This window comes from Ictidomys tridecemlineatus, chromosome 2 (assembly GCF_052094955.1).
Source record: "Ictidomys tridecemlineatus isolate mIctTri1 chromosome 2, mIctTri1.hap1, whole genome shotgun sequence".
NCBI classification, from domain to species: Eukaryota; Metazoa; Chordata; class Mammalia; order Rodentia; family Sciuridae; genus Ictidomys; species Ictidomys tridecemlineatus.
In genome coordinates this window covers 109,834,609-109,845,284 of record NC_135478.1, presented here as the reverse complement: position 1 = coordinate 109,845,284, position 10,676 = coordinate 109,834,609, and the positions used below count along the sequence as shown (strand labels likewise).

Genomic DNA, 10,676 nt, shown 5'->3' with positions numbered 1-10,676 from the left:
CCAGGGCTGGGCCCTTTGGTTCCTGGGTTACTTGGTACACAGTTCCCTCAAGACCGGGCAGAGAGCTTATGCACATACCCCCAGGTGTGGTTCCGTCAGTTGGTTCCTCTTAAGTTCACTTATTAGGCAAATTAGTGCACCACGCAAGCCTTCCTCGGACTAGGACCCATGAGGGAGAGACAAAGGATCAGAACACATTTGCATGAGCTTCCCCTCCTCTGTGATACCAGTGAGGCTGGTATAAGACAGGCCTGGGTAGCCCTACCACAGACGGGAGGCTGAAGAAGAGGCTATGTCCACCATGGTCTTGAATCCTCTCTTCATCCTGCTTTTCTCTCAATGTACAGGTAGGGACAGTCTTCAGAAGCCCAATAGAGACCCTCAACCTGGGTCATTAGCTTCTGACTCAGATCCTCAACCCACTGCCCTCTGGCTTTTCCCTTTACTATATTGTGTCTGTGTTCACAGGTTCCCTGTCTCAGCCTGTGCTGACTCAGCCACCATACATCTCTGCATCCCCGGGATCAACAGCCAAACTCACCTGCACCCTGAGCAGTGACCTCAGTGTTAGTGGTAAAAGCATGTATTGGTACCAGCAGAAGCCAGGGAGCCCTCCCCAGTTCTACCTGTACTACTACTCAGACTCAAGCAAGCAACTGGGGCCAGGGGTCCCCAATAGATTCTCTGGATCCAAAGATACTTCAACCAACGCAGCATTTTTGCACATTTCTGGGCTCCAGCCTGAGGATGAGGCAGATTACTACTGTCAGGTGTATCAAAGCAGTGCTATCACAGTGGTACAGACAGATAAGGAAGTGGGACAAAAACCCTCAGCCACTGAAATTCTGAGCTTATGTCACTTTTACTAGGATAAATAAGAACCTCACTGATTTCAAAGTAACACAAGATATTGGAATCTGGTTTCCATGGTGCCACAAAGGTGAAAAACATCCAGATTATAATCTGTAATTATTATCCCTCTATATTATAAAAATGTATTTAAATTTTAAAGTATGCATATGTACTATATATTACATGTATCACCATTTCAACAGACTCAGTGGTTTTTCCTGTAAATTATGCAATGAATTCTCTTTGGGAAAAAAGGCACCAGGAAATAAACATGTAAACAGTCATAATGCCACTGCAGAATGACCCCCAGGGACCTGTTTAGTTTTGTATTTTTGTTTGCTTTTTAAAATTTCTTAATTTTACAGTCATGCAAATAATCCATCTGAATAAAAAAATTCAGATGTTTTGGTCCAAATACTTTGCTCCAAAGTAAAAGGAAGAAGAGTTTTAAGCATGAGTTTTCTTGCTCTTTATATTTTCAAACCCTAATGTTAACATATTTAAATATGCCAAAGCCTCAAAACATGAGAAGTATAAAATAGATTTATTTTACTTATCTAATAATTTTAAATCTGCTTGAAATAATACTATCTTTTTAATTCCTCCAGCTCAATGATCTTAGAAACTGCACTTTAATTCAATGAGGGGTCATTAAAATTGTAGGTTCATATCCTCACATGGCTTATCCCTCCTTTCAAGAAAGAGTTTTTGAATGTTTCAGTGCAGGAAAGTACAGCTGGGCTTTAGTGAATAATTGACCATGTTCTACCTTAAACACTTTCAATATTTTTTTTTATTTCCATGTTAACTTTCAGGCATGTAGACTTACAGTGAACCACAGCTTCAGAATTTTTTTTAATTTTCATGTCAGTATCATCATGGACTATCTTAATCATTCCAGTAGGTAATCTCATTGCTGTTGTAATAGGCATGCTTAGTGGCAGGTGACCTGAGGACTTCTTCTTTTGCACCTAGAGCTGCCAGCATCCAGAAATGTTTATCTTCCATCTGAAGTCTTCTTTCCTGAATGTTAGTCATTTTAGAAAAGTTAAAGCTGAGTTTTAAGAGTTCTTCATGTGTTTTTGGTTCATATTTGGAGATACAAATAGAGAAAATGGATAATCAAAACAAGACTGTCTCTATCTATTGGTGGATTTGGGCCCAGTTGTTCCATGCAGAAGAAGAGAATTTAACTTCCTAATCTGCATTTAAGTGGAGAAAACACCCTTGTCCAGCTCTTTTTTACACTGAAGGACAGGTGGAGCTTGACCTGTGGAAAGAAAGAATCTGCAGAAATTTGAACAGTTGTTCCAATTGTGATAACCGTCAGTAAAATTGGAGAGATACATTCTCATTAAAAATCAAGCAAGCCACAAGGGGAGCTACATTACAGCTAAAGAAGGAAGAAATGAAGAAAGACAAGGATGGAGCAAGGGAGTGAAGGGGGAAAGTCTTCCTGATTTAGAAAACATAGTCTCTTTTTCCAGTTCCTATTTTCTCTGAAGTAATAATTCCTAATGAGGATGTTCTCTCTAATAATGTTCTTTCTTCTGTGTCTTTCAAGACCACCATGCAGTTTCTGCTTCTGGGCCCCAGGAATCCCTGGACTGGCTTTGAATGCTGTTGGCAGACCTCATGACTTAGAAAAAAATGGGAGGCAATGGACTGAGCCCTGTATTCCTTCCTTGGTCCATAGAACCCCTATCTTTATAGTCATTCAAACCTGAGAGCTTGCAGTCATATTTTATTCCCTTTTTTCCCTGTGCTCACAGCAGAGGTGGTCGTCATATTGACAGAGCCCCCTCCCTCAGGACCTCTCTTCATTCTTCCTGGTTGTTACACTGCCTTGTACTTCTTCACAACCTCCTGTGATCTTTCTATCTGGTTGACTAATACTTTAGCCATCAGATTTCTGCCTCAAGACAAGCTGTCTGAAAAGAGGAAAATCTCCTTGGACCCCATATCATCAGTCTCTGAAGTCCTGCTCTAAGCTGAGTTAGGTTCCAGCAGGACATCAGCCCCTCTAGGAGTTGCACTCCTACGGGGCTTACTCTGGAGCTACCATGAAAGGTACCTCCTTCATGGTTGATATTCTTCTTCCCTGGGGACCACCCTCTTTCTTTTCTCAGTTTACCCCTGGGATCTTCATACACACCTGTAAGGAAGCAGGTACTCTCCGAGGCCTATGTGAGCCCATGTGGAATGGTTTCCTCGTGTTTCTGTTCCACAGCAATCTACACAATCACACACCACTCCACAGCCAAGGCCACTTGTTACTCTGTGTCTGTTCTTTCACTAGAACTAAATTACTGACTAAGTTGGGAGCACATTTAACATTGATATTAAAACTACCTTCACTATGACTGAATGTGAAAATTAATGCAAGGGATGAATAAGGCCAAACATGAATTCATGTCCTCTGTATTTCAAAATTTGAGACTTTTCTACTAGAGATGGTTCCTTTGTGAGCAGATAACAACTACAGATCCGATGCTAACTCTTTAGGAGTCTTCAAAATCCAAATTGCAATATTTAATTATAGCAGATAACCTAAACAATATAATATGTGTTTGAAAAAAGATTGCCTCAGATAATTGACTATTTTGTAAATTTAAGGTATATCTATATGTTTAGTATATTTGGGTTTATAGTACTTATATATCTTACAATATAAACAAATATTAATGTGAAAACACTGATTACAAATTAATATATTAAACTTTTATAAAATGGAATAACTAAATAATATAATCCAGGTATGATTTCAATTTAAAGTAGTCATAAATTACTCAATCAACTGGTAAATTTATGTTTTCAAATCCGTATGTGCATTATAATTTTTATAGCTATGAATGTTATATCAAATTTCCAAGCGTATTATCCTTCTTATTCCTAAAATGTAATTACTGTTGTTCAATGTTTATTTTTATTTTCTGGTCCTGAGGATTGTACTCAGGGATGCTTTACCACTCAGCTACATTCTCGTTTCTTTTTATTTTTCATTTTGAGACAGGATCTCACTACATTTCTGAGACTGGCCACTGGCCTTGAACTTTAAATCCTCTTGCCTTAAACATTTGAGATGTTGGGGTTACAGATGTGTGTCATGTACCCTGACTATGTAATTTAAAATTCTGTCTATATTTGCTTTCCAATTGTATTAGAGTTGAAAAATACACATGTCATGAAGTAATTTATATTTCTAAATAATGAAGTTTCTAGGCAGGCAGTTGTGGCCTATGGTGCACGTAGAGCTGCCAACATCCAGAAAATTATTTACTTTCTCAATTAGAACAACAGACACTTGGGAAATTCACTGACTTTTTCATCAAACATAAACAAGACTGATTTTCCTGACAGACCATCTGCATCCCCACCAGTGGCTAGAACAATAAGCATTTTCATTCATTTCTGAATATTTTCATGAGTCCTGCTACCTGAGGTCCTTCCAGGGCCTCTTATCCATGTGGCACTGCACATAGTCAATGGTGGTTGATGTGGCTGTGACTGTCTCATGTTCACAAAACTGTGTCATGTGCTGACAATAAATGTTAAGATCAATTCAACTGAGTAAGTAGAAAAGAAAGTGTCCACATATCTTGTCCTAAATGGCAGCAAATGGCAACCCACAAGATTTGCCAACTCATCTCCTTTCCAAGTCCAAGCTGAAAAGATCCTTGTTTGGAACAAGATTTTGTTATGAGGATTATATGACAGATTCTGTGCAAGCTAATAAAGCCAAAAACTTTACGTTCACCTTTTTTGATCTTGATCTTTGAGGAATTATATCACACACAACACTTCAGTACTGAAAAGGGAGCAGTCAAGGAATTCATGCGCAGATTCACCACTGCCTCAAGGTAATATTGAGGCAGGCTGTCTCTGAGGTGCTCGGGTCAACTGATCCCAGGATGGTGTGTTTGGATGTAGATACTAGGGAGTGTGTTTATTGAGAAGTCAGGAGTTAAGCAGAGATTTAATAAGCTGCCTGGCCCTTCCTGATGCTTTCTTCTCAGAGATAGTAGCTGTGACCTCCCACACCATCAGTATCCACCTAGACCCACCCCAAAACACCTCCTGAGCGTCCCCAATTAGAGGGTGCTGATCTAGGGCCTAGGATGCAGTCAGGAGTCTCTCTTCACTGCTCTGGCTCCAAGTCTGGCAGTGCAGGCTTGCTGACAAGAACTGAACTCCAGCCTGAGGATGAGTCTGCCTCCTCCTGTCAGTCTTATGACAAAAGCATCAGTGGCCCAGGCCCATGGGGAAGAGACAAAAAAAGCCCCTTCTTCATCTACCAAAAGAACTAACATGCAGCATGTTGCTTCTCTTCAGGCCAGGCCTTTGCCTTCTTCTCCTGCCATTATTGAGGGCTTCCCTGAGTCTCCAGGCACTGCCTGGGAATGCGAAGCCTTCTTTCCTCTGTCCTAGATTCATTCACGGCAACATTTTCTTAGGAAATGTTCTCCATAGAAACAGAAAGTCCTGCTTTTCTTTAACTTGATGAGCACAACTGGATCCAATGATCTCTTTAACTCGAAGTTTAGGTGATGAGGCAGCCAGACCAACCGTGGTCAAGTCAGACTTTACCTCTGATGAGGAATCCATTCTTCCCTGTTTCCAGGAGTTCCAGAGCTGTGTCGTCCTCTGCTTGGCCCTCATTATGTCCTCCAGTGATTCTTGTTGTAGACTATGTTTTATATGACTTTTCTTATTGTGGAATATTTGACAGACAATGAACCACCCAGGACTGAAAGGTTATACAAACTTCGAGATATGTTCACACATTTGAAAACATCAGCACATAAAGTCAAGAAATCCACCCCACCACACAGGCCTCCTGTTCCCTTTGGCCAGCCTCCATCTATCTCTTTTAACAACACCTCCCAGGCATCCAGTGACTTGCTATCTGTGATATTTGATCAGTTTTTACTTTATTAAAGTTTTATAAATGGAATCATACAGTAGATATTCCTTCCTCAATGTCTTCCTCCACCCCACAAACTGCTTTTGAGTGTCTTCCATGATGAGTTGAATTGCACTTCATCCTACTGAGGACACATCATGATGTTTGTGGTCCCTGCACGCTTCTTTCTTCATGGATCTTTATGTAGCTCACATGTAAGTCAAAATATATTTTATGACTCATCAGAATAGAAGAAAATATAATTCATCCTGATTACATTCATATTTCTTCTGGTTAGGAAATAAATATTTTGTTAAAGCCCCAGAAACTATTCAGTCCCCCAGGCTCTTGTTCTTCCTGCTCTGATGGATGATCAGACCTGTTTACATATTACTCCATTTTTATTCACATTTAAGCAGTGCTAAACTGTTATTGCTAATTTCTAGGGGTCATTTTTTGGATACTGGTGATTGATCTCAGGGGACCTTATCGCAGAGCTATATTCACCAGCACTATTTAATTTTATACTGAGTCAAAGTCATTCATTCTATTGCTTAGGACATTGTTAAGTTCCTGAAGCTATTCTGTAACTTGTGGTCCTCCTGCCTCAGACTCCCAAGTCACCACCATGCCTGGCTAGAGGTCATCATGTGTTAATTATTTTAGTGTTGTAATGACAGTGCCACAGGCTACTTAAATTATGAGCACTATAAGTGTACATGTTTCAGCATAACAACTGGCATCTTGGAATGCTTTTGTGCTGTGTCATAATAGGTAGAAGAGAAAATGGGGACACAAAGAGAAAATTGGCCTGAATTACTTCTTTCTATCTGACACCTTTTCTGCCATAACTAATCACATTCTTTTACTTTTATTTTTTTTACGTATACACACATATATACATATGATTATATATAATTTCTTATATTTGTTCCTTTTAGTTATACATGACAGTATAACATATTTTGACATGTCATAAATAAATAAAGTTAAATTTCCTTTGTTTGTGGTTGTAATTAAGGAGGAGTTACACTGGTGTATTCATATATGAACATAGGAAAGTTTGGTCTTTCCCATTCCTATTTTTCATCCTTTCTACCCACTCTCCTCTGTTCAATCCAGTGAACCTCCACTTCTCTCTCCCCATTACTTATTTTGTGTTAGTATCCACATGTCAGAGAATATTCAGCCTTTGGATTTTTGATTTTGGCTTATTTCACGTGGCATGATGGTCTCCAATTCCTTCCACATACCAGTAACTGCCATAATTTCATTTTCCTTCATGACTGAGTAATATTCCATTGTGTACATGTACCACATTTTTTTCTTTTTTCTGGGGAAGGGTACTGGGCATTAAACTCAGGGGCATTCAACCACCAAGCCACATTCTAACTCCATTTTGTATTTTCTTTAGAGACAGAGTCTCACTGAATTACTTAGCACTTTGATTTTGCTGAGGCTGGCTCTGAACATGTGATCCTTTTGCCTCAGCTTCCCAAGCTGCTGGAATCACAGGTGTGCACCACCACACCCAAGTTGTACCACATGTTTTTTATCCATTCATTGTTAAAAGGCACTCGTTTTGGTTTCATACCTTAGCTATTGTGAATTGAGCTGCTATAAATATTGATGTGGCTGTATTACTATAGTATGCTGATTCTAAGTCCTTTGGGTATATGCCAAGGAGTGGGATAATTGGGTCAAATTGTGGTTCCATTCCAAGTTTTCTAAAGAATCTTCAAACTGCTTTGCAAAGTGGTTGCACCCATTTGAAGTACCACTAGCAATGTATGAGTGTACCTTTTTGGCAATATCCTCACCAAAATTTAATATTATTGTATTCTTGATAAATGCTATTCTGACTGGAGTAAGATGAAATCTCAGTGTAGTTTTAATTTGCATTTCTCTAATTGATAGTGATGTGGAACATATTTTTTATATATTTGTTTCCCAATCACATTTTCTTTCTGTGATGTGTCTGTTCAGTTCATTTACAAATTTATTGATTGGGTTATTTGTTTGTTTGTTTGTTTGTTTGTTTTTGTGTGTGTATTACATTTGTTGAGTTCTATATATATCATGGAAATTCATGTTCTATCTGAGTTAGAGGTGGCAAAGATTTTCTCTGATTCTCAAAGTTCTCTCTTCATTTTCTTGTTTCCTTTGATATGAAGGTTTTTAGTTTGATACCACCCCATTTGTTTATTCTTAATTTTACTTCTTGTGCTTTAGGAGTCTTGAGGAATTTGATTCCTCAGCTGACAGGATGGAGAGTTATGCTTAATTTGTTTTCTAATAGGCACAGGGTCTCTGTTCTAATGCCAAAATCCATCATGCACTTTGAGTTTTGTGCAGGTGAGAGATAGGGATTTAATTTCATTTTGATGCATATGGATTTTCAGTTTTTCCAGTACCACTTTTTGAAGAGGCTATCTTTTTTTAGGGATTTATTTTTTTTTATTTAGAAGAGGCTTTCTTTTCTCCAATGTATGTTTATGGTGAGTTTGTCTAATATGAGATAACTATATTTATCTGGATTTTTATGTGTGTATTTTGTTCTGTACCATTGGTCTTCATGTTTGTTTTAGTGCCAATACAATGCCATTTTTGTTACTATAGTTCTGTAGACTAAAGTAAGGTTTGATATTTTGATGCCTTCTTCAGTTTTCTGAGAATTTCTTTGGCTATTATAGGCCTTTTATGTCTCCAAATGAATTTTATGACAGTTTTTTTATTTGTATTATAAACATAATTGTGATTTTAATAAAAATGCCTTAAAATTTACATATATTTTTTGTAGTATGGCTATTTTGACAATATTATTTCTGCCTATCTGAGAACATTGGAAGCCTTTCCATTTCTAAGATCTTTTTTCAAGTTTTTTTTCTTTAGTGTTCTGTAGTTTTAATTGTAGACATCTTTTACCTCTTTTGTTTTATTCTCAAGTATTTGATTTTATATTATTTTTAAGTATATTGTGAATGGTATAATTTTCATGATTTCTCTTTCAGATGATTCATCATTAGTGTGTAGAAATGTAATTGATTATGGGTGTTAATTTTATATCCTGCTGCTTTTATGAATTTGTTTATGAGTTCTAGAGGATTTCTAGTGAAGTTTTGGGGGGGTTCTAAATATAAAATCATGTCTTCAGCAAATAAAGTTAGTTTAATTCTTTTCCTTTTCATATCCCTTTGATAATTTCTTCTAATTGCTCTGAATAGGGGTTCAAAGACTATGTTGAATAGAAGTGGTGAAAAAGGGAATCTATGTGTTTTTTTAGTTTTTAGAGGAAATGATTTCAGTTTTTCTTTATTCAGAATGATGTTGGCCTTGGTTTTAGAATTTATATTGTTTTTACAATGTTGATTTATAGTCCTATTATCCTACGTTTTTGCAGTGCTTTGAACATGAATAGATGCTGAATTATGTCCAATGTCTTTTCTTCATTCATTGAGATAATCATGTGACTATTGTCTTTAAGTCTATTGAGGTGATAATTTACATTAATTGATTTCCATATGTTGAACCAACCTTGCATCCTGGGCTGAACCCAAATTCATCATTGTGCACTACCTTTTAATACGTTTTTGTATTTTGCCTGTATTTTATGAAGGATTTGTGCTTCTATGTTAATCAGGGATATTGGTCTAAAATTTTCTTGATGTTTTTTGTTTTGTTTTTGTTTTTTAAATCAGGGCTATTCTAGCTTTATAGAATGTGTTTTGAAGGGTCTTTCTTTTCTTTATCATGAAATAATTTGAGGAGGTTAATGTTAGTTCTTGGAGGTCTGGTAGTATTGGCTGAGAATCAATCTCGTTCTGGGCTTGTATTTTTAGGTAGGCTTTGGATGGTATTTTCAACTTCATTGCTTGAAATTTATCCATTTAATTTTGGTATGTCCTCCTGATTCAATCTGGTTATATCATAAATACCTAGAAATTGGACGATCTCTTCATGATTTTCTATTTTACTGGATTATAGATTTTAAAAGGAATTTATAATTATCATGTGTATTTAATAATGTCCATCCTGATATACATTTTTTTTCATCACAAATTTTAATTATTTGGTTTTTTCTCTTTTCTTCATTATCTTGCCTAAGTGTTAACTAATTTTATTTATTTTTTTAAATAAATAACTTTTTGTATCTTCTATTTTTAGATTATTTTAATTTTATTGATTTGAATCTTATTTTAATTATTTTCTGTTTTCTATTGCTTTTATGTTGATTTGTTCTTCTTTTTCCATGGCTTTGTGATGGAATGTTAGATTATTTGGTGACTTTCTATTCTTTTACAGAATATGCTCAATGATATGAACTTTTCTCTTAGAACCAACTTCATAGTGTCCCAGAGACTTTGATAAGTTGTGTAACAATTCTCACTTATGTCTACAAATTTTTATTTTATCCCTATTTTCTTTTACTATCTTTTATTCATTCAATACATAACATTTTCCCCCAGGTGTTAGAGTAGCTTCTATTTTTTGTTTTATCACTGATTTCTTATTTCATTCTATTACGATCTGATCAAATGCAAGTTGTTGTCTTTTTTTTTTTTTTGTATTTGTTAAAGAGTTGTTTTGTGGCCTATGGTCTTTTTTTTCTTTTTTAGTTTAGGATCCATGTGCCACTGAGAAAAAAATATATTATTTAGTTATTGATGGATTAAATATTCTATATATGCCCATTAAGTCTAAATTGTTAATTTTATTCTTTTCTTCTGTAGTTTTTTTTTATTTAGTTACTTATTTTTATTTTTATTATTATTATTTGTGTGTGTGTGTGTGTGTGTGTGAATACACCCAGTGGTGTGAGAGGTGTGTTAAAGTCATCCAGTATTTTTGTCTTGTGGTTTATTTGAGTTTTGAAATTATGAAGGATTTGTTTGATGTACATAGGTGCTCCACTGTTTGGGAC

The 10,676-nt window shown here is 36.4% G+C and overlaps 1 long non-coding RNA gene across 1 annotated transcript; it reads left to right on the top strand.

The window, feature by feature from the left end:
* Positions 1 to 213: 213 nt before the first annotated feature.
* LOC144369987 (uncharacterized) lies at positions 214 to 695 on the top strand. The gene is made up of 2 exons (XR_013429876.1): positions 214 to 347; positions 469 to 695. It is a non-coding gene; the product is annotated as an uncharacterized LOC144369987 (long non-coding RNA).
* Positions 696 to 10,676: the final 9,981 nt, after the last annotated feature.